Genomic DNA, 22,438 nt, shown 5'->3' on the forward strand with positions numbered 1-22,438 from the left:
GACCATACGGGAGAAGATGTACTGCCAGCTCACTTACAATATGAAAAAAAAGAGGTGTACTGCTTTGCACAAGCAACTTCCGCAGATTATTGCATGCATCTTGCCTCGTTAGCGCAGCAGGTAGCGCGTCAGTCTCGTAATCTGAAGGTCGTGAGTTCGATTCTCACATGGGGCACTGGTACCTTGTTTCCGTAACTGATTTTGCCACTATCTTGGCTAGAGAGTCACAGCTCTTTTCCATTCAGTAACAAAACATCACCAATTGATGGAAGGGGAGCTCCAATGACAGACAGGGATAAAGGCTTGTTGAGTCCCTTAACACCCAGGAATTAAAAGTGAGAGATATGAATGGTTTGAGATATGACATCAAATAAGCTTTTGTGCAAATAAATATCCAAAAAATCTGGTGGTCTGCATTTTTGGCAGCAAAGAGCAGTTCCAACCTAAACTGATTCTGTCTGCAAGGCACGTGTCGGCTTTGGAATGTGGACACTAGTCCCAAAAAAAGTCTCTCCCATAGCAGGAATTGAACCAGTCAACCAGGAATACTAACTAAGTCTTTCTCCACATGGTGTAAGCAGTACAGTAAACAGCAAGACAGGTGTAAAAAAAAAAAAAAAAAAAAAGAGTGTTTTGCTTTGAATACAAAACATAAACATTACAAGAGCTAAAACACGCTACATGGTCAAGGTTTTTGGCACGTCAGTTGAATAATTTGAAGATCATGAGTTTTTTGCTCACAAGTGCCATCCTCCTTTTCTCAAGAGATTTTGTCACTAACTCTGAACTTTCCAATTCAGTTCTAAACTGTTTCCGATTAGAAAGAACATGGGAGCCCTAATGACTGACAGGACACATGGCTTGTTGAGTCCCTTGACACTTTTGTGTAAAACTGTGTAGTTGAAAAAGGCTTAAGCTATGAAACAAAAGGAAATCTTTTGCAAAAGTCATAATGCATCGCCAATGTTAAGTATTTTTGTTGCAAAGTGAAAATCTACCAGAAACATTTTTGATTGAAAAACACGCGTCAGTCTTTGAATGGTGGCAGTAGCTAAGATAAAGGTGCATTCCCATACCGGGAGTCGAACCCGGGCCACCTGGGTGAGAACCAGGAATCCTAACCGCTAGACCATATGGGAAAAGATGCGCTAACGTCTCAGTGACATTATGAAAAAAATAAGTTTTCTGCTATGCACAATAAACTTCTGCAGATCTGCAGGTGCAACTTGCTTCGTTAGCGCAGTAGGTAGTGCGTCAGTCTCGTAATCTGAAGGTTGTGAGTTTGAGCCTCACACGGGGCACTGTTCCCTCCTTTTCTCGAGAGATTTTGTCACCAACTTAGAACTTTTCCATTCAATTCTACGTTTTCCATTAGAAAGGAAATGGGAATCCAAATAACTTACAGGACCCATGAGTTGTTGAGTCTCTTGACACTTTGGTGTAAAAAGGGGTGGTTGAGAATGAGTTGAGCTACGAATCCAAATTGAATCTTGCGTGAAGGGTCAGAATGAAGTGCCAAAACGCGGGCGTTCAGCATTTTTGCCTGAAAAAAACAAATCCTACCTGAAATACGTTTGTTTTAAAAACACACGTCAGTCTTTGAATGTTGGCAACGGTGTAGAAAAGGATGCGTTTCCATACCGGGAGTCGAACCCAGGCCACCTGGGTGAAAACCAGGAATCCTAAGCGCTAGACCATACGGGAGAAGATGTACTGCCAGCTCACTTACAATATGAAAAAAAAGAGGTGTACTGCTTTGCACAAGCAACTTCCGCAGATTATTACATGCATCTTGCCTCGTTAGCGCAGCAGGTAGCGCGTCAGTCTCGTAATCTGAAGGTCGTGAGTTCGATTCTCACATGGGGCACTGGTACCTTGTTTCCGTAACTGATTTTGCCACTATCTTGGCTAGAGAGTCACAGCTCTTTTCCATTCAGTAACAAAACATCACCAATTGATGGAAGGGGAGCTCCAATGACAGACAGGGATAAAGGCTTGTTGAGTCCCTTAACACCCAGGAATTAAAAGTGAGAGATATGAATGGTTTGAGATATGACATCAAATAAGCTTTTGTGCAAATAAATATCCAAAAAATCTGGTGGTCTGCATTTTTGGCAGCAAAGAGCAGTTCCAACCTAAACTGATTCTGTCTGCAAGGCACGTGTCGGCTTTGGAATGTGGACACTAGTCCCAAAAAAAAGTCTCTCCCATAGCAGGAATTGAACCAGTCAACCAGGAATACTAACTAAGTCTTTCTCCACATGGTGTAAGCAGTACAGTAAACAGCAAGACAGGTGTAAAAAAAAAAAAAAAAAAAAAGAGTGTTTTGCTTTGAATACAAAACATAAACATTACAAGAGCTAAAACACGCTACATGGTCAAGGTTTTTGGCACGTCAGTTGAATAATTTGAAGATCATGAGTTTTTTGCTCACAAGTGCCATCCTCCTTTTCTCAAGAGATTTTGTCACTAACTCTGAACTTTCCAATTCAGTTCTAAACTGTTTCCGATTAGAAAGAACATGGGAGCCCTAATGACTGACAGGACACATGGCTTGTTGAGTCCCTTGACACTTTTGTGTAAAACTGTGTAGTTGAAAAAGGCTTAAGCTATAAAACAAAAGGAAATCTTTTGCAAAAGTCATAATGCATCGCCAATGTTAAGTATTTTTGTTGCAAAGTGAAAATCTACCAGAAACATTTTTGATTGAAAAACACGCGTCAGTCTTTGAATGGTGGCAGTAGCTAAGATAAAGGTGCATTCCCATACCGGGAGTCGAACCCGGGCCACCTGGGTGAGAACCAGGAATCCTAACCGCTAGACCATATGGGAAAAGATGCGCTAACGTCTCAGTGACATTATGAAAAAAATAAGTTTTCTGCTATGCACAATAAACTTCTGCAGATCTGCAGGTGCAACTTGCTTCGTTAGCGCAGTAGGTAGTGCGTCAGTCTCGTAATCTGAAGGTTGTGAGTTTGAGCCTCACACGGGGCACTGTTCCCTCCTTTTCTCGAGAGATTTTGTCACCAACTTAGAACTTTTCCATTCAATTCTACGTTTTCCATTAGAAAGGAAATGGGAATCCAAATAACTTACAGGACCCATGAGTTGTTGAGTCTCTTGACACTTTGGTGTAAAAAGGGGTGGTTGAGAATGAGTTGAGCTACGAATCCAAATTGAATCTTGCGTGAAGTGTCAGAATGAAGTGCCAAAACGCGGGCGTTCAGCATTTTTGCCTGAAAAAAACAAATCCTACCTGAAATACGTTTGTTTTAAAAACACACGTCAGTCTTTGAATGTTGGCAACGGTGTAGAAAAGGATGCGTTTCCATACCGGGAGTCGAACCCAGGCCACCTGGGTGAAAACCAGGAATCCTAAGCGCTAGACCATACGGGAGAAGATGTACTGCCAGCTCACTTACAATATGAAAAAAAAGAGGTGTACTGCTTTGCACAAGCAACTTCCGCAGATTATTACATGCATCTTGCCTCGTTAGCGCAGCAGGTAGCGCGTCAGTCTCGTAATCTGAAGGTCGTGAGTTCGATTCTCACATGGGGCACTGGTACCTTGTTTCCGTAACTGATTTTGCCACTATCTTGGCTAGAGAGTCACAGCTCTTTTCCATTCAGTAACAAAACATCACCAATTGATGGAAGGGGAGCTCCAATGACAGACAGGGATAAAGGCTTGTTGAGTCCCTTAACACCCAGGAATTAAAAGTGAGAGATATGAATGGTTTGAGATATGACATCAAATAAGCTTTTGTGCAAATAAATATCCAAAAAATCTGGTGGTCTGCATTTTTGGCAGCAAAGAGCAGTTCCAACCTAAACTGATTCTGTCTGCAAGGCACGTGTCGGCTTTGGAATGTGGACACTAGTCCCAAAAAAAAGTCTCTCCCATAGCAGGAATTGAACCAGTCAACCAGGAATACTAACTAAGTCTTTCTCCACATGGTGTAAGCAGTACAGTAAACAGCAAGACAGGTGTAAAAAAAAAAAAAAAAAAAAAGAGTGTTTTGCTTTGAATACAAAACATAAACATTACAAGAGCTAAAACACGCTACATGGTCAAGGTTTTTGGCACGTCAGTTGAATAATTTGAAGATCATGAGTTTTTTGCTCACAAGTGCCATCCTCCTTTTCTCAAGAGATTTTGTCACTAACTCTGAACTTTCCAATTCAGTTCTAAACTGTTTCCGATTAGAAAGAACATGGGAGCCCTAATGACTGACAGGACACATGGCTTGTTGAGTCCCTTGACACTTTTGTGTAAAACTGTGTAGTTGAAAAAGGCTTAAGCTATGAAACAAAAGGAAATCTTTTGCAAAAGTCATAATGCATCGCCAATGTTAAGTATTTTTGTTGCAAAGTGAAAATCTACCAGAAACATTTTTGATTGAAAAACACGCGTCAGTCTTTGAATGGTGGCAGTAGCTAAGATAAAGGTGCATTCCCATACCGGGAGTCGAACCCGGGCCACCTGGGTGAGAACCAGGAATCCTAACCGCTAGACCATATGGGAAAAGATGCGCTAACGTCTCAGTGACATTATGAAAAAAATAAGTTTTCTGCTATGCACAATAAACTTCTGCAGATCTGCAGGTGCAACTTGCTTCGTTAGCGCAGTAGGTAGTGCGTCAGTCTCGTAATCTGAAGGTTGTGAGTTTGAGCCTCACACGGGGCACTGTTCCCTCCTTTTCTCGAGAGATTTTGTCACCAACTTAGAACTTTTCCATTCAATTCTACGTTTTCCATTAGAAAGGAAATGGGAATCCAAATAACTTACAGGACCCATGAGTTGTTGAGTCTCTTGACACTTTGGTGTAAAAAGGGGTGGTTGAGAATGAGTTGAGCTACGAATCCAAATTGAATCTTGCGTGAAGGGTCAGAATGAAGTGCCAAAACGCGGGCGTTCAGCATTTTTGCCTGAAAAAAACAAATCCTACCTGAAATACGTTTGTTTTAAAAACACACGTCAGTCTTTGAATGTTGGCAACGGTGTAGAAAAGGATGCGTTTCCATACCGGGAGTCGAACCCAGGCCACCTGGGTGAAAACCAGGAATCCTAAGCGCTAGACCATACGGGAGAAGATGTACTGCCAGCTCACTTACAATATGAAAAAAAAGAGGTGTACTGCTTTGCACAAGCAACTTCCGCAGATTATTACATGCATCTTGCCTCGTTAGCGCAGCAGGTAGCGCGTCAGTCTCGTAATCTGAAGGTCGTGAGTTCGATTCTCACATGGGGCACTGGTACCTTGTTTCCGTAACTGATTTTGCCACTATCTTGGCTAGAGAGTCACAGCTCTTTTCCATTCAGTAACAAAACATCACCAATTGATGGAAGGGGAGCTCCAATGACAGACAGGGATAAAGGCTTGTTGAGTCCCTTAACACCCAGGAATTAAAAGTGAGAGATATGAATGGTTTGAGATATGACATCAAATAAGCTTTTGTGCAAATAAATATCCAAAAAATCTGGTGGTCTGCATTTTTGGCAGCAAAGAGCAGTTCCAACCTAAACTGATTCTGTCTGCAAGGCACGTGTCGGCTTTGGAATGTGGACACTAGTCCCAAAAAAAAGTCTCTCCCATAGCAGGAATTGAACCAGTCAACCAGGAATACTAACTAAGTCTTTCTCCACATGGTGTAAGCAGTACAGTAAACAGCAAGACAGGTGTAAAAAAAAAAAAAAAAAAAAGAGTGTTTTGCTTTGAATACAAAACATAAACATTACAAGAGCTAAAACACGCTACATGGTCAAGGTTTTTGGCACGTCAGTTGAATAATTTGAAGATCATGAGTTTTTTGCTCACAAGTGCCATCCTCCTTTTCTCAAGAGATTTTGTCACTAACTCTGAACTTTCCAATTCAGTTCTAAACTGTTTCCGATTAGAAAGAACATGGGAGCCCTAATGACTGACAGGACACATGGCTTGTTGAGTCCCTTGACACTTTTGTGTAAAACTGTGTAGTTGAAAAAGGCTTAAGCTATGAAACAAAAGGAAATCTTTTGCAAAAGTCATAATGCATCGCCAATATTAAGTATTTTTGTTGCAAAGTGAAAATCTACCAGAAACATTTTTGATTGAAAAACACGCGTCAGTCTTTGAATGGTGGCAGTAGCTAAGATAAAGGTGCATTCCCATACCGGGAGTCGAACCCGGGCCACCTGGGTGAGAACCAGGAATCCTAACCGCTAGACCATATGGGAAAAGATGCGCTAACGTCTCAGTGACATTATGAAAAAAATAAGTTTTCTGCTATGCACAATAAACTTCTGCAGATCTGCAGGTGCAACTTGCTTCGTTAGCGCAGTAGGTAGTGCGTCAGTCTCGTAATCTGAAGGTTGTGAGTTTGAGCCTCACACGGGGCACTGTTCCCTCCTTTTCTCGAGAGATTTTGTCACCAACTTAGAACTTTTCCATTCAATTCTACGTTTTCCATTAGAAAGGAAATGGGAATCCAAATAACTTACAGGACCCATGAGTTGTTGAGTCTCTTGACACTTTGGTGTAAAAAGGGGTGGTTGAGAATGAGTTGAGCTACGAATCCAAATTGAATCTTGCGTGAAGGGTCAGAATGAAGTGCCAAAACGCGGGCGTTCAGCATTTTTGCCTGAAAAAAACAAATCCTACCTGAAATACGTTTGTTTTAAAAACACACGTCAGTCTTTGAATGTTGGCAACGGTGTAGAAAAGGATGCGTTTCCATACCGGGAGTCGAACCCAGGCCACCTGGGTGAAAACCAGGAATCCTAAGCGCTAGACCATACGGGAGAAGATGTACTGCCAGCTCACTTACAATATGAAAAAAAAGAGGTGTACTGCTTTGCACAAGCAACTTCCGCAGATTATTACATGCATCTTGCCTCGTTAGCGCAGCAGGTAGCGCGTCAGTCTCGTAATCTGAAGGTCGTGAGTTCGATTCTCACATGGGGCACTGGTACCTTGTTTCCGTAACTGATTTTGCCACTATCTTGGCTAGAGAGTCACAGCTCTTTTCCATTCAGTAACAAAACATCACCAATTGATGGAAGGGGAGCTCCAATGACAGACAGGGATAAAGGCTTGTTGAGTCCCTTAACACCCAGGAATTAAAAGTGAGAGATATGAATGGTTTGAGATATGACATCAAATAAGCTTTTGTGCAAATAAATATCCAAAAAATCTGGTGGTCTGCATTTTTGGCAGCAAAGAGCAGTTCCAACCTAAACTGATTCTGTCTGCAAGGCACGTGTCGGCTTTGGAATGTGGACACTAGTCCCAAAAAAAAGTCTCTCCCATAGCAGGAATTGAACCAGTCAACCAGGAATACTAACTAAGTCTTTCTCCACATGGTGTAAGCAGTACAGTAAACAGCAAGACAGGTGTAAAAAAAAAAAAAAAAAAAAAGAGTGTTTTGCTTTGAATACAAAACATAAACATTACAAGAGCTAAAACACGCTACATGGTCAAGGTTTTTGGCACGTCAGTTGAATAATTTGAAGATCATGAGTTTTTTGCTCACAAGTGCCATCCTCCTTTTCTCAAGAGATTTTGTCACTAACTCTGAACTTTCCAATTCAGTTCTAAACTGTTTCCGATTAGAAAGAACATGGGAGCCCTAATGACTGACAGGACACATGGCTTGTTGAGTCCCTTGACACTTTTGTGTAAAACTGTGTAGTTGAAAAAGGCTTAAGCTATGAAACAAAAGGAAATCTTTTGCAAAAGTCATAATGCATCGCCAATGTTAAGTATTTTTGTTGCAAAGTGAAAATCTACCAGAAACATTTTTGATTGAAAAACACGCGTCAGTCTTTGAATGGTGGCAGTAGCTAAGATAAAGGTGCATTCCCATACCGGGAGTCGAACCCGGGCCACCTGGGTGAGAACCAGGAATCCTAACCGCTAGACCATATGGGAAAAGATACGCTAACGTCTCAGTGACATTATGAAAAAAATAAGTTTTCTGCTATGCACAATAAACTTCTGCAGATCTGCAGGTGCAACTTGCTTCGTTAGCGCAGTAGGTAGTGCGTCAGTCTCGTAATCTGAAGGTTGTGAGTTTGAGCCTCACACGGGGCACTGTTCCCTCCTTTTCTCGAGAGATTTTGTCACCAACTTAGAACTTTTCCATTCAATTCTACGTTTTCCATTAGAAAGGAAATGGGAATCCAAATAACTTACAGGACCCATGAGTTGTTGAGTCTCTTGACACTTTGGTGTAAAAAGGGGTGGTTGAGAATGAGTTGAGCTACGAATCCAAATTGAATCTTGCGTGAAGGGTCAGAATGAAGTGCCAAAACGCGGGCGTTCAGCATTTTTGCCTGAAAAAAACAAATCCTACCTGAAATACGTTTGTTTTAAAAACACACGTCAGTCTTTGAATGTTGGCAACGGTGTAGAAAAGGATGCGTTTCCATACCGGGAGTCGAACCCAGGCCACCTGGGTGAAAACCAGGAATCCTAAGCGCTAGACCATACGGGAGAAGATGTACTGCCAGCTCACTTACAATATGAAAAAAAAGAGGTGTACTGCTTTGCACAAGCAACTTCCGCAGATTATTACATGCATCTTGCCTCGTTAGCGCAGCAGGTAGCGCGTCAGTCTCGTAATCTGAAGGTCGTGAGTTCGATTCTCACATGGGGCACTGGTACCTTGTTTCCGTAACTGATTTTGCCACTATCTTGGCTAGAGAGTCACAGCTCTTTTCCATTCAGTAACAAAACATCACCAATTGATGGAAGGGGAGCTCCAATGACAGACAGGGATAAAGGCTTGTTGAGTCCCTTAACACCCAGGAATTAAAAGTGAGAGATATGAATGGTTTGAGATATGACATCAAATAAGCTTTTGTGCAAATAAATATCCAAAAAATCTGGTGGTCTGCATTTTTGGCAGCAAAGAGCAGTTCCATCCTAAACTGATTCTGTCTGCAAGGCACGTGTCGGCTTTGGAATGTGGACACTAGTCCCAAAAAAAAGTCTCTCCCATAGCAGGAATTGAACCAGTCAACCAGGAATACTAACTAAGTCTTTCTCCACATGGTGTAAGCAGTACAGTAAACAGCAAGACAGGTGTAAAAAAAAAAAAAAAAAAAAAGAGTGTTTTGCTTTGAATACAAAACATAAACATTACAAGAGCTAAAACACGCTACATGGTCAAGGTTTTTGGCACGTCAGTTGAATAATTTGAAGATCATGAGTTTTTTGCTCACAAGTGCCATCCTCCTTTTCTCAAGAGATTTTGTCACTAACTCTGAACTTTCCAATTCAGTTCTAAACTGTTTCCGATTAGAAAGAACATGGGAGCCCTAATGACTGACAGGACACATGGCTTGTTGAGTCCCTTGACACTTTTGTGTAAAACTGTGTAGTTGAAAAAGGCTTAAGCTATGAAACAAAAGGAAATCTTTTGCAAAAGTCATAATGCATCGCCAATGTTAAGTATTTTTGTTGCAAAGTGAAAATCTACCAGAAACATTTTTGATTGAAAAACACGCGTCAGTCTTTGAATGGTGGCAGTAGCTAAGATAAAGGTGCATTCCCATACCGGGAGTCGAACCCGGGCCACCTGGGTGAGAACCAGGAATCCTAACCGCTAGACCATATGGGAAAAGATGCGCTAACGTCTCAGTGACATTATGAAAAAAATAAGTTTTCTGCTATGCACAATAAACTTCTGCAGATCTGCAGGTGCAACTTGCTTCGTTAGCGCAGTAGGTAGTGCGTCAGTCTCGTAATCTGAAGGTTGTGAGTTTGAGCCTCACACGGGGCACTGTTCCCTCCTTTTCTCGAGAGATTTTGTCACCAACTTAGAACTTTTCCATTCAATTCTACGTTTTCCATTAGAAAGGAAATGGGAATCCAAATAACTTACAGGACCCATGAGTTGTTGAGTCTCTTGACACTTTGGTGTAAAAAGGGGTGGTTGAGAATGAGTTGAGCTACGAATCCAAATTGAATCTTGCGTGAAGGGTCAGAATGAAGTGCCAAAACGCGGGCGTTCAGCATTTTTGCCTGAAAAAAACAAATCCTACCTGAAATACGTTTGTTTTAAAAACACACGTCAGTCTTTGAATGTTGGCAACGGTGTAGAAAAGGATGCGTTTCCATACCGGGAGTCGAACCCAGGCCACCTGGGTGAAAACCAGGAATCCTAAGCGCTAGACCATACGGGAGAAGATGTACTGCCAGCTCACTTACAATATGAAAAAAAAGAGGTGTACTGCTTTGCACAAGCAACTTCCGCAGATTATTACATGCATCTTGCCTCGTTAGCGCAGCAGGTAGCGCGTCAGTCTCGTAATCTGAAGGTCGTGAGTTCGATTCTCACATGGGGCACTGGTACCTTGTTTCCGTAACTGATTTTGCCACTATCTTGGCTAGAGAGTCACAGCTCTTTTCCATTCAGTAACAAAACATCACCAATTGATGGAAGGGGAGCTCCAATGACAGACAGGGATAAAGGCTTGTTGAGTCCCTTAACACCCAGGAATTAAAAGTGAGAGATATGAATGGTTTGAGATATGACATCAAATAAGCTTTTGTGCAAATAAATATCCAAAAAATCTGGTGGTCTGCATTTTTGGCAGCAAAGAGCAGTTCCATCCTAAACTGATTCTGTCTGCAAGGCACGTGTCGGCTTTGGAATGTGGACACTAGTCCCAAAAAAAAGTCTCTCCCATAGCAGGAATTGAACCAGTCAACCAGGAATACTAACTAAGTCTTTCTCCACATGGTGTAAGCAGTACAGTAAACAGCAAGACAGGTGTAAAAAAAAAAAAAAAAAAAAAGAGTGTTTTGCTTTGAATACAAAACATAAACATTACAAGAGCTAAAACACGCTACATGGTCAAGGTTTTTGGCACGTCAGTTGAATAATTTGAAGATCATGAGTTTTTTGCTCACAAGTGCCATCCTCCTTTTCTCAAGAGATTTTGTCACTAACTCTGAACTTTCCAATTCAGTTCTAAACTGTTTCCGATTAGAAAGAACATGGGAGCCCTAATGACTGACAGGACACATGGCTTGTTGAGTCCCTTGACACTTTTGTGTAAAACTGTGTAGTTGAAAAAGGCTTAAGCTATGAAACAAAAGGAAATCTTTTGCAAAAGTCATAATGCATCGCCAATGTTAAGTATTTTTGTTGCAAAGTGAAAATCTACCAGAAACATTTTTGATTGAAAAACACGCGTCAGTCTTTGAATGGTGGCAGTAGCTAAGATAAAGGTGCATTCCCATACCGGGAGTCGAACCCGGGCCACCTGGGTGAGAACCAGGAATCCTAACCGCTAGACCATATGGGAAAAGATGCGCTAACGTCTCAGTGACATTATGAAAAAAATAAGTTTTCTGCTATGCACAATAAACTTCTGCAGATCTGCAGGTGCAACTTGCTTCGTTAGCGCAGTAGGTAGTGCGTCAGTCTCGTAATCTGAAGGTTGTGAGTTTGAGCCTCACACGGGGCACTGTTCCCTCCTTTTCTCGAGAGATTTTGTCACCAACTTAGAACTTTTCCATTCAATTCTACGTTTTCCATTAGAAAGGAAATGGGAATCCAAATAACTTACAGGACCCATGAGTTGTTGAGTCTCTTGACACTTTGGTGTAAAAAGGGGTGGTTGAGAATGAGTTGAGCTACGAATCCAAATTGAATCTTGCGTGAAGGGTCAGAATGAAGTGCCAAAACGCGGGCGTTCAGCATTTTTGCCTGAAAAAAACAAATCCTACCTGAAATACGTTTGTTTTAAAAACACACGTCAGTCTTTGAATGTTGGCAACGGTGTAGAAAAGGATGCGTTTCCATACCGGGAGTCGAACCCAGGCCACCTGGGTGAAAACCAGGAATCCTAAGCGCTAGACCATACGGGAGAAGATGTACTGCCAGCTCACTTACAATATGAAAAAAAAGAGGTGTACTGCTTTGCACAAGCAACTTCCGCAGATTATTACATGCATCTTGCCTCGTTAGCGCAGCAGGTAGCGCGTCAGTCTCGTAATCTGAAGGTCGTGAGTTCGATTCTCACATGGGGCACTGGTACCTTGTTTCCGTAACTGATTTTGCCACTATCTTGGCTAGAGAGTCACAGCTCTTTTCCATTCAGTAACAAAACATCACCAATTGATGGAAGGGGAGCTCCAATGACAGACAGGGATAAAGGCTTGTTGAGTCCCTTAACACCCAGGAATTAAAAGTGAGAGATATGAATGGTTTGAGATATGACATCAAATAAGCTTTTGTGCAAATAAATATCCAAAAAATCTGGTGGTCTGCATTTTTGGCAGCAAAGAGCAGTTCCATCCTAAACTGATTCTGTCTGCAAGGCACGTGTCGGCTTTGGAATGTGGACACTAGTCCCAAAAAAAAGTCTCTCCCATAGCAGGAATTGAACCAGTCAACCAGGAATACTAACTAAGTCTTTCTCCACATGGTGTAAGCAGTACAGTAAACAGCAAGACAGGTGTAAAAAAAAAAAAAAAAAAAAAGAGTGTTTTGCTTTGAATACAAAACATAAACATTACAAGAGCTAAAACACGCTACATGGTCAAGGTTTTTGGCACGTCAGTTGAATAATTTGAAGATCATGAGTTTTTTGCTCACAAGTGCCATCCTCCTTTTCTCAAGAGATTTTGTCACTAACTCTGAACTTTCCAATTCAGTTCTAAACTGTTTCCGATTAGAAAGAACATGGGAGCCCTAATGACTGACAGGACACATGGCTTGTTGAGTCCCTTGACACTTTTGTGTAAAACTGTGTAGTTGAAAAAGGCTTAAGCTATGAAACAAAAGGAAATCTTTTGCAAAAGTCATAATGCATCGCCAATGTTAAGTATTTTTGTTGCAAAGTGAAAATCTACCAGAAACATTTTTGATTGAAAAACACGCGTCAGTCTTTGAATGGTGGCAGTAGCTAAGATAAAGGTGCATTCCCATACCGGGAGTCGAACCCGGGCCACCTGGGTGAGAACCAGGAATCCTAACCGCTAGACCATATGGGAAAAGATGCGCTAACGTCTCAGTGACATTATGAAAAAAATAAGTTTTCTGCTATGCACAATAAACTTCTGCAGATCTGCAGGTGCAACTTGCTTCGTTAGCGCAGTAGGTAGTGCGTCAGTCTCGTAATCTGAAGGTTGTGAGTTTGAGCCTCACACGGGGCACTGTTCCCTCCTTTTCTCGAGAGATTTTGTCACCAACTTAGAACTTTTCCATTCAATTCTACGTTTTCCATTAGAAAGGAAATGGGAATCCAAATAACTTACAGGACCCATGAGTTGTTGAGTCTCTTGACACTTTGGTGTAAAAAGGGGTGGTTGAGAATGAGTTGAGCTACGAATCCAAATTGAATCTTGCGTGAAGGGTCAGAATGAAGTGCCAAAACGCGGGCGTTCAGCATTTTTGCCTGAAAAAAACAAATCCTACCTGAAATACGTTTGTTTTAAAAACACACGTCAGTCTTTGAATGTTGGCAACGGTGTAGAAAAGGATGCGTTTCCATACCGGGAGTCGAACCCAGGCCACCTGGGTGAAAACCAGGAATCCTAAGCGCTAGACCATACGGGAGAAGATGTACTGCCAGCTCACTTACAATATGAAAAAAAAGAGGTGTACTGCTTTGCACAAGCAACTTCCGCAGATTATTACATGCATCTTGCCTCGTTAGCGCAGCAGGTAGCGCGTCAGTCTCGTAATCTGAAGGTCGTGAGTTCGATTCTCACATGGGGCACTGGTACCTTGTTTCCGTAACTGATTTTGCCACTATCTTGGCTAGAGAGTCACAGCTCTTTTCCATTCAGTAACAAAACATCACCAATTGATGGAAGGGGAGCTCCAATGACAGACAGGGATAAAGGCTTGTTGAGTCCCTTAACACCCAGGAATTAAAAGTGAGAGATATGAATGGTTTGAGATATGACATCAAATAAGCTTTTGTGCAAATAAATATCCAAAAAATCTGGTGGTCTGCATTTTTGGCAGCAAAGAGCAGTTCCATCCTAAACTGATTCTGTCTGCAAGGCACGTGTCGGCTTTGGAATGTGGACACTAGTCCCAAAAAAAAGTCTCTCCCATAGCAGGAATTGAACCAGTCAACCAGGAATACTAACTAAGTCTTTCTCCACATGGTGTAAGCAGTACAGTAAACAGCAAGACAGGTGTAAAAAAAAAAAAAAAAAAAAAGAGTGTTTTGCTTTGAATACAAAACATAAACATTACAAGAGCTAAAACACGCTACATGGTCAAGGTTTTTGGCACGTCAGTTGAATAATTTGAAGATCATGAGTTTTTTGCTCACAAGTGCCATCCTCCTTTTCTCAAGAGATTTTGTCACTAACTCTGAACTTTCCAATTCAGTTCTAAACTGTTTCCGATTAGAAAGAACATGGGAGCCCTAATGACTGACAGGACACATGGCTTGTTGAGTCCCTTGACACTTTTGTGTAAAACTGTGTAGTTGAAAAAGGCTTAAGCTATGAAACAAAAGGAAATCTTTTGCAAAAGTCATAATGCATCGCCAATGTTAAGTATTTTTGTTGCAAAGTGAAAATCTACCAGAAACATTTTTGATTGAAAAACACGCGTCAGTCTTTGAATGGTGGCAGTAGCTAAGATAAAGGTGCATTCCCATACCGGGAGTCGAACCCGGGCCACCTGGGTGAGAACCAGGAATCCTAACCGCTAGACCATATGGGAAAAGATGCGCTAACGTCTCAGTGACATTATGAAAAAAATAAGTTTTCTGCTATGCACAATAAACTTCTGCAGATCTGCAGGTGCAACTTGCTTCGTTAGCGCAGTAGGTAGTGCGTCAGTCTCGTAATCTGAAGGTTGTGAGTTTGAGCCTCACACGGGGCACTGTTCCCTCCTTTTCTCGAGAGATTTTGTCACCAACTTAGAACTTTTCCATTCAATTCTACGTTTTCCATTAGAAAGGAAATGGGAATCCAAATAACTTACAGGACCCATGAGTTGTTGAGTCTCTTGACACTTTGGTGTAAAAAGGGGTGGTTGAGAATGAGTTGAGCTACGAATCCAAATTGAATCTTGCGTGAAGGGTCAGAATGAAGTGCCAAAACGCGGGCGTTCAGCATTTTTGCCTGAAAAAAACAAATCCTACCTGAAATACGTTTGTTTTAAAAACACACGTCAGTCTTTGAATGTTGGCAACGGTGTAGAAAAGGATGCGTTTCCATACCGGGAGTCGAACCCAGGCCACCTGGGTGAAAACCAGGAATCCTAAGCGCTAGACCATACGGGAGAAGATGTACTGCCAGCTCACTTACAATATGAAAAAAAAGAGGTGTACTGCTTTGCACAAGCAACTTCCGCAGATTATTACATGCATCTTGCCTCGTTAGCGCAGCAGGTAGCGCGTCAGTCTCGTAATCTGAAGGTCGTGAGTTCGATTCTCACATGGGGCACTGGTACCTTGTTTCCGTAACTGATTTTGCCACTATCTTGGCTAGAGAGTCACAGCTCTTTTCCATTCAGTAACAAAACATCACCAATTGATGGAAGGGGAGCTCCAATGACAGACAGGGATAAAGGCTTGTTGAGTCCCTTAACACCCAGGAATTAAAAGTGAGAGATATGAATGGTTTGAGATATGACATCAAATAAGCTTTTGTGCAAATAAATATCCAAAAAATCTGGTGGTCTGCATTTTTGGCAGCAAAGAGCAGTTCCATCCTAAACTGATTCTGTCTGCAAGGCACGTGTCGGCTTTGGAATGTGGACACTAGTCCCAAAAAAAAGTCTCTCCCATAGCAGGAATTGAACCAGTCAACCAGGAATACTAACTAAGTCTTTCTCCACATGGTGTAAGCAGTACAGTAAACAGCAAGACAGGTGTAAAAAAAAAAAAAAAAAAAAAGAGTGTTTTGCTTTGAATACAAAACATAAACATTACAAGAGCTAAAACACGCTACATGGTCAAGGTTTTTGGCACGTCAGTTGAATAATTTGAAGATCATGAGTTTTTTGCTCACAAGTGCCATCCTCCTTTTCTCAAGAGATTTTGTCACTAACTCTGAACTTTCCAATTCAGTTCTAAACTGTTTCCGATTAGAAAGAACATGGGAGCCCTAATGACTGACAGGACACATGGCTTGTTGAGTCCCTTGACACTTTTGTGTAAAACTGTGTAGTTGAAAAAGGCTTAAGCTATGAAACAAAAGGAAATCTTTTGCAAAAGTCATAATGCATCGCCAATGTTAAGTATTTTTGTTGCAAAGTGAAAATCTACCAGAAACATTTTTGATTGAAAAACACGCGTCAGTCTTTGAATGGTGGCAGTAGCTAAGATAAAGGTGCATTCCCATACCGGGAGTCGAACCCGGGCCACCTGGGTGAGAACCAGGAATCCTAACCGCTAGACCATATGGGAAAAGATGCGCTAACGTCTCAGTGACATTATGAAAAAAATAAGTTTTCTGCTATGCACAATAAACTTCTGCAGATCTGCAGGTGCAACTTGCTTCGTTAGCGCAGTAGGTAGTGCGTCAGTCTCGTAATCTGAAGGTTGTGAGTTTGAGCCTCACACGGGGCACTGTTCCCTCCTTTTCTCGAGAGATTTTGTCACCAACTTAGAACTTTTCCATTCAATTCTACGTTTTCCATTAGAAAGGAAATGGGAATCCAAATAACTTACAGGACCCATGAGTTGTTGAGTCTCTTGACACTTTGGTGTAAAAAGGGGTGGTTGAGAATGAGTTGAGCTACGAATCCAAATTGAATCTTGCGTGAAGGGTCAGAATGAAGTGCCAAAACGCGGGCGTTCAGCATTTTTGCCTGAAAAAAACAAATCCTACCTGAAATACGTTTGTTTTAAAAACACACGTCAGTCTTTGAATGTTGGCAACGGTGTAGAAAAGGATGCGTTTCCATACCGGGAGTCGAACCCAGGCCACCTGGGTGAAAACCAGGAATCCTAAGCGCTAGACCATACGGGAGAAGATGTACTGCCAGCTCACTTACAATATGAAAAAAAAGAGGTGTACTGCTTTGCACAAGCAACTTCCGCAGATTATTACATGCATCTTGCCTCGTTAGCGCAGCAGGTAGCGCGTCAGTCTCGTAATCTGAAGGTCGTGAGTTCGATTCTCACATGGGGCACTGGTACCTTGTTTCCGTAACTGATTTTGCCACTATCTTGGCTAGAGAGTCACAGCTCTTTTCCATTCAGTAACAAAACATCACCAATTGATGGAAGGGGAGCTCCAATGACAGACAGGGATAAAGGCTTGTTGAGTCCCTTAACACCCAGGAATTAAAAGTGAGAGATATGAATGGTTTGAGATATGACATCAAATAAGCTTTTGTGCAAATAAATATCCAAAAAATCTGGTGGTCTGCATTTTTGGCAGCAAAGAGCAGTTCCATCCTAAACTGATTCTGTCTGCAAGGCACGTGTCGGCTTTGGAATGTGGACACTAGTACCAAAAAAAAGTCTCTCCCATAGCAGGAATTGAACCAGTCAACCAGGAATACTAACTAAGTCTTTCTCCACATGGTGTAAGCAGTACAGTAAACAGCAAGACAGGTGTAAAAAAAAAAAAAAAAAAAAAGAGTGTTTTGCTTTGAATACAAAACATAAACATTACAAGAGCTAAAACACGCTACATGGTCAAGGTTTTTGGCACGTCAGTTGAATAATTTGAAGATCATGAGTTTTTTGCTCACAAGTGCCATCCTCCTTTTCTCAAGAGATTTTGTCACTAACTCTGAACTTTCCAATTCAGTTCTAAACTGTTTCCGATTAGAAAGAACATGGGAGCCCTAATGACTGACAGGACACATGGCTTGTTGAGTCCCTTGACACTTTTGTGTAAAACTGTGTAGTTGAAAAAGGCTTAAGCTATGAAACAAAAGGAAATCTTTTGCAAAAGTCATAATGCATCGCCAATGTTAAGTATTTTTGTTGCAAAGTGAAAATCTACCAGAAACATTTTTGATTGAAAAACACGCGTCAGTCTTTGAATGGTGGCAGTAGCTAAGATAAAGGTGCATTCCCATACCGGGAGTCGAACCCGGGCCACCTGGGTGAGAACCAGGAATCCTAACCGCTAGACCATATGGGAAAAGATGCGCTAACGTCTCAGTGACATTATGAAAAAAATAAGTTTTCTGCTATGCACAATAAACTTCTGCAGATCTGCAGGTGCAACTTGCTTCGTTAGCGCAGTAGGTAGTGCGTCAGTCTCGTAATCTGAAGGTTGTGAGTTTGAGCCTCACACGGGGCACTGTTCCCTCCTTTTCTCGAGAGATTTTGTCACCAACTTAGAACTTTTCCATTCAATTCTACGTTTTCCATTAGAAAGGAAATGGGAATCCAAATAACTTACAGGACCCATGAGTTGTTGAGTCTCTTGACACTTTGGTGTAAAAAGGGGTGGTTGAGAATGAGTTGAGCTACGAATCCAAATTGAATCTTGCGTGAAGGGTCAGAATGAAGTGCCAAAACGCGGGCGTTCAGCATTTTTGCCTGAAAAAAACAAATCCTACCTGAAATACGTTTGTTTTAAAAACACACGTCAGTCTTTGAATGTTGGCAACGGTGTAGAAAAGGATGCGTTTCCATACCGGGAGTCGAACCCAGGCCACCTGGGTGAAAACCAGGAATCCTAAGCGCTAGACCATACGGGAGAAGATGTACTGCCAGCTCACTTACAATATGAAAAAAAAGAGGTGTACTGCTTTGCACAAGCAACTTCCGCAGATTATTACATGCATCTTGCCTCGTTAGCGCAGCAGGTAGCGCGTCAGTCTCGTAATCTGAAGGTCGTGAGTTCGATTCTCACATGGGGCACTGGTACCTTGTTTCCGTAACTGATTTTGCCACTATCTTGGCTAGAGAGTCACAGCTCTTTTCCATTCAGTAACAAAACATCACCAATTGATGGAAGGGGAGCTCCAATGACAGACAGGGATAAAGGCTTGTTGAGTCCCTTAACACCCAGGAATTAAAAGTGAGAGATATGAATGGTTTGAGATATGACATCAAATAAGCTTTTGTGCAAATAAATATCCAAAAAATCTGGTGGTCTGCATTTTTGGCAGCAAAGAGCAGTTCCATCCTAAACTGATTCTGTCTGCAAGGCACGTGTCGGCTTTGGAATGTGGACACTAGTCCCAAAAAAAAGTCTCTCCCATAGCAGGAATTGAACCAGTCAACCAGGAATACTAACTAAGTCTTTCTCCACATGGTGTAAGCAGTACAGTAAACAGCAAGACAGGTGTAAAAAAAAAAAAAAAAAAAAAGAGTGTTTTGCTTTGAATACAAAACATAAACATTACAAGAGCTAAAACACGCTACATGGTCAAGGTTTTTGGCACGTCAGTTGAATAATTTGAAGATCATGAGTTTTTTGCTCACAAGTGCCATCCTCCTTTTCTCAAGAGATTTTGTCACTAACTCTGAACTTTCCAATTCAGTTCTAAACTGTTTCCGATTAGAAAGAACATGGGAGCCCTAATGACTGACAGGACACATGGCTTGTTGAGTCCCTTGACACTTTTGTGTAAAACTGTGTAGTTGAAAAAGGCTTAAGCTATGAAACAAAAGGAAATCTTTTGCAAAAGTCATAATGCATCGCCAATGTTAAGTATTTTTGTTGCAAAGTGAAAATCTACCAGAAACATTTTTGATTGAAAAACACGCGTCAGTCTTTGAATGGTGGCAGTAGCTAAGATAAAGGTGCATTCCCATACCGGGAGTCGAACCCGGGCCACCTGGGTGAGAACCAGGAATCCTAACCGCTAGACCATATGGGAAAAGATGCGCTAACGTCTCAGTGACATTATGAAAAAAATAAGTTTTCTGCTATGCACAATAAACTTCTGCAGATCTGCAGGTGCAACTTGCTTCGTTAGCGCAGTAGGTAGTGCGTCAGTCTCGTAATCTGAAGGTTGTGAGTTTGAGCCTCACACGGGGCACTGTTCCCTCCTTTTCTCGAGAGATTTTGTCACCAACTTAGAACTTTTCCATTCAATTCTACGTTTTCCATTAGAAAGGAAATGGGAATCCAAATAACTTACAGGACCCATGAGTTGTTGAGTCTCTTGACACTTTGGTGTAAAAAGGGGTGGTTGAGAATGAGTTGAGCTACGAATCCAAATTGAATCTTGCGTGAAGGGTCAGAATGAAGTGCCAAAACGCGGGCGTTCAGCATTTTTGCCTGAAAAAAACAAATCCTACCTGAAATACGTTTGTTTTAAAAACACACGTCAGTCTTTGAATGTTGGCAACGGTGTAGAAAAGGATGCGTTTCCATACCGGGAGTCGAACCCAGGCCACCTGGGTGAAAACCAGGAATCCTAAGCGCTAGACCATACGGGAGAAGATGTACTGCCAGCTCACTTACAATATGAAAAAAAAGAGGTGTACTGCTTTGCACAAGCAACTTCCGCAGATTATTACATGCATCTTGCCTCGTTAGCGCAGCAGGTAGCGCGTCAGTCTCGTAATCTGAAGGTCGTGAGTTCGATTCTCACATGGGGCACTGGTACCTTGTTTCCGTAACTGATTTTGCCACTATCTTGGCTAGAGAGTCACAGCTCTTTTCCATTCAGTAACAAAACATCACCAATTGATGGAAGGGGAGCTCCAATGACAGACAGGGATAAAGGCTTGTTGAGTCCCTTAACACCCAGGAATTAAAAGTGAGAGATATGAATGGTTTGAGATATGACATCAAATAAGCTTTTGTGCAAATAAATATCCAAAAAATCTGGTGGTCTGCATTTTTGGCAGCAAAGAGCAGTTCCATCCTAAACTGATTCTGTCTGCAAGGCACGTGTCGGCTTTGGAATGTGGACACTAGTCCCAAAAAAAAGTCTCTCCCATAGCAGGAATTGAACCAGTCAACCAGGAATACTAACTAAGTCTTTCTCCACATGGTGTAAGCAGTACAGTAAACAGCAAGACAGGTGTAAAAAAAAAAAAAAAAAAAAAGAGTGTTTTGCTTTGAATACAAAACATAAACATTACAAGAGCTAAAACACGCTACATGGTCAAGGTTTTTGGCACGTCAGTTGAATAATTTGAAGATCATGAGTTTTTTGCTCACAAGTGCCATCCTCCTTTTCTCAAGAGATTTTGTCACTAACTCTGAACTTTCCAATTCAGTTCTAAACTGTTTCCGATTAGAAAGAACATGGGAGCCCTAATGACTGACAGGACACATGGCTTGTTGAGTCCCTTGACACTTTTGTGTAAAACTGTGTAGTTGAAAAAGGCTTAAGCTATGAAACAAAAGGAAATCTTTTGCAAAAGTCATAATGCATCGCCAATGTTAAGTATTTTTGTTGCAAAGTGAAAATCTACCAGAAACATTTTTGATTGAAAAACACGCGTCAGTCTTTGAATGGTGGCAGTAGCTAAGATAAAGGTGCATTCCCATACCGGGAGTCGAACCCGGGCCACCTGGGTGAGAACCAGGAATCCTAACCGCTAGACCATATGGGAAAAGATGCGCTAACGTCTCAGTGACATTATGAAAAAAATAAGTTTTCTGCTATGCACAATAAACTTCTGCAGATCTGCAGGTGCAACTTGCTTCGTTAGCGCAGTAGGTAGTGCGTCAGTCTCGTAATCTGAAGGTTGTGAGTTTGAGCCTCACACGGGGCACTGTTCCCTCCTTTTCTCGAGAGATTTTGTCACCAACTTAGAACTTTTCCATTCAATTCTACGTTTTCCATTAGAAAGGAAATGGGAATCCAAATAACTTACAGGACCCATGAGTTGTTGAGTCTCTTGACACTTTGGTGTAAAAAGGGGTGGTTGAGAATGAGTTGAGCTACGAATCCAAATTGAATCTTGCGTGAAGGGTCAGAATGAAGTGCCAAAACGCGGGCGTTCAGCATTTTTGCCTGAAAAAAACAAATCCTACCTGAAATACGTTTGTTTTAAAAACACACGTCAGTCTTTGAATGTTGGCAACGGTGCAGAAAAGGATGCGTTTCCATACCGGGAGTCGAACCCAGGCCACCTGGGTGAAAACCAGGAATCCTAAGCGCTAGACCATACGGGAGAAGATTTACTGCCAGCTCACTTACAATATGAAAAAAAAGAGGTGTACTGCTTTGCACAAGCAACTTCCGCAGATTATTACATGCATCTTGCCTCGTTAGCGCAGCAGGTAGCGCGTCAGTCTCGTAATCTGAAGGTCGTGAGTTCGATTCTCACATGGGGCACTGGTACCTTGTTTCCGTAACTGATTTTGCCACTATCTTGGCTAGAGAGTCACAGCTCTTTTCCATTCAGTAACAAAACATCACCAATTGATGGAAGGGGAGCTCCAATGACAGACAGGGATAAAGGCTTGTTGAGTCCCTTAACACCCAGGAATTAAAAGTGAGAGATATGAATGGTTTGAGATATGACATCAAATAAGCTTTTGTGCAAATAAATATCCAAAAAATCTGGTGGTCTGCATTTTTGGCAGCAAAG

The 22,438-nt window shown here is 41.7% G+C and overlaps 13 non-coding genes across 13 annotated transcripts; all 13 read right to left on the minus strand.

Annotated features, from left to right (window-relative positions):
• Window positions 1-1,067: 1,067 nt before the first annotated feature.
• Window positions 1,068-1,139, minus strand: TRNAE-CUC (transfer RNA glutamic acid (anticodon CUC)). Its single transcript has one exon. It is a non-coding gene; the product is annotated as a tRNA-Glu (tRNA).
• A 1,621-nt stretch (window positions 1,140-2,760) lies between these two features.
• TRNAE-CUC (transfer RNA glutamic acid (anticodon CUC)) lies at window positions 2,761-2,832 on the minus strand. The gene has a single exon. It is a non-coding gene; the product is annotated as a tRNA-Glu (tRNA).
• Window positions 2,833-4,453: 1,621 nt separating this feature from the next.
• Window positions 4,454-4,525, minus strand: TRNAE-CUC (transfer RNA glutamic acid (anticodon CUC)). The gene has a single exon. It is a non-coding gene; the product is annotated as a tRNA-Glu (tRNA).
• A 1,620-nt stretch (window positions 4,526-6,145) lies between these two features.
• On the minus strand, window positions 6,146-6,217 carry TRNAE-CUC (transfer RNA glutamic acid (anticodon CUC)). The gene has a single exon. It is a non-coding gene; the product is annotated as a tRNA-Glu (tRNA).
• A 1,621-nt stretch (window positions 6,218-7,838) lies between these two features.
• Window positions 7,839-7,910, minus strand: TRNAE-CUC (transfer RNA glutamic acid (anticodon CUC)). The gene has a single exon. It is a non-coding gene; the product is annotated as a tRNA-Glu (tRNA).
• Window positions 7,911-9,531: 1,621 nt separating this feature from the next.
• TRNAE-CUC (transfer RNA glutamic acid (anticodon CUC)) lies at window positions 9,532-9,603 on the minus strand. The gene has a single exon. It is a non-coding gene; the product is annotated as a tRNA-Glu (tRNA).
• Window positions 9,604-11,224: 1,621 nt separating this feature from the next.
• On the minus strand, window positions 11,225-11,296 carry TRNAE-CUC (transfer RNA glutamic acid (anticodon CUC)). Its single transcript has one exon. It is a non-coding gene; the product is annotated as a tRNA-Glu (tRNA).
• A 1,621-nt stretch (window positions 11,297-12,917) lies between these two features.
• On the minus strand, window positions 12,918-12,989 carry TRNAE-CUC (transfer RNA glutamic acid (anticodon CUC)). The gene has a single exon. It is a non-coding gene; the product is annotated as a tRNA-Glu (tRNA).
• Window positions 12,990-14,610: 1,621 nt separating this feature from the next.
• TRNAE-CUC (transfer RNA glutamic acid (anticodon CUC)) lies at window positions 14,611-14,682 on the minus strand. The gene has a single exon. It is a non-coding gene; the product is annotated as a tRNA-Glu (tRNA).
• A 1,621-nt stretch (window positions 14,683-16,303) lies between these two features.
• Window positions 16,304-16,375, minus strand: TRNAE-CUC (transfer RNA glutamic acid (anticodon CUC)). Its single transcript has one exon. It is a non-coding gene; the product is annotated as a tRNA-Glu (tRNA).
• Window positions 16,376-17,996: 1,621 nt separating this feature from the next.
• On the minus strand, window positions 17,997-18,068 carry TRNAE-CUC (transfer RNA glutamic acid (anticodon CUC)). Its single transcript has one exon. It is a non-coding gene; the product is annotated as a tRNA-Glu (tRNA).
• A 1,621-nt stretch (window positions 18,069-19,689) lies between these two features.
• On the minus strand, window positions 19,690-19,761 carry TRNAE-CUC (transfer RNA glutamic acid (anticodon CUC)). The gene has a single exon. It is a non-coding gene; the product is annotated as a tRNA-Glu (tRNA).
• Window positions 19,762-21,382: 1,621 nt separating this feature from the next.
• Window positions 21,383-21,454, minus strand: TRNAE-CUC (transfer RNA glutamic acid (anticodon CUC)). The gene has a single exon. It is a non-coding gene; the product is annotated as a tRNA-Glu (tRNA).
• Window positions 21,455-22,438: the final 984 nt, after the last annotated feature.

This window comes from Phyllobates terribilis, unplaced genomic scaffold (assembly GCF_046119375.1).
Source record: "Phyllobates terribilis strain yellow unplaced genomic scaffold, ASM4611937v1 Scaffold_1042__1_contigs__length_457206, whole genome shotgun sequence".
NCBI lineage: Eukaryota > Metazoa > Chordata > Amphibia > Anura > Dendrobatidae > Phyllobates > Phyllobates terribilis.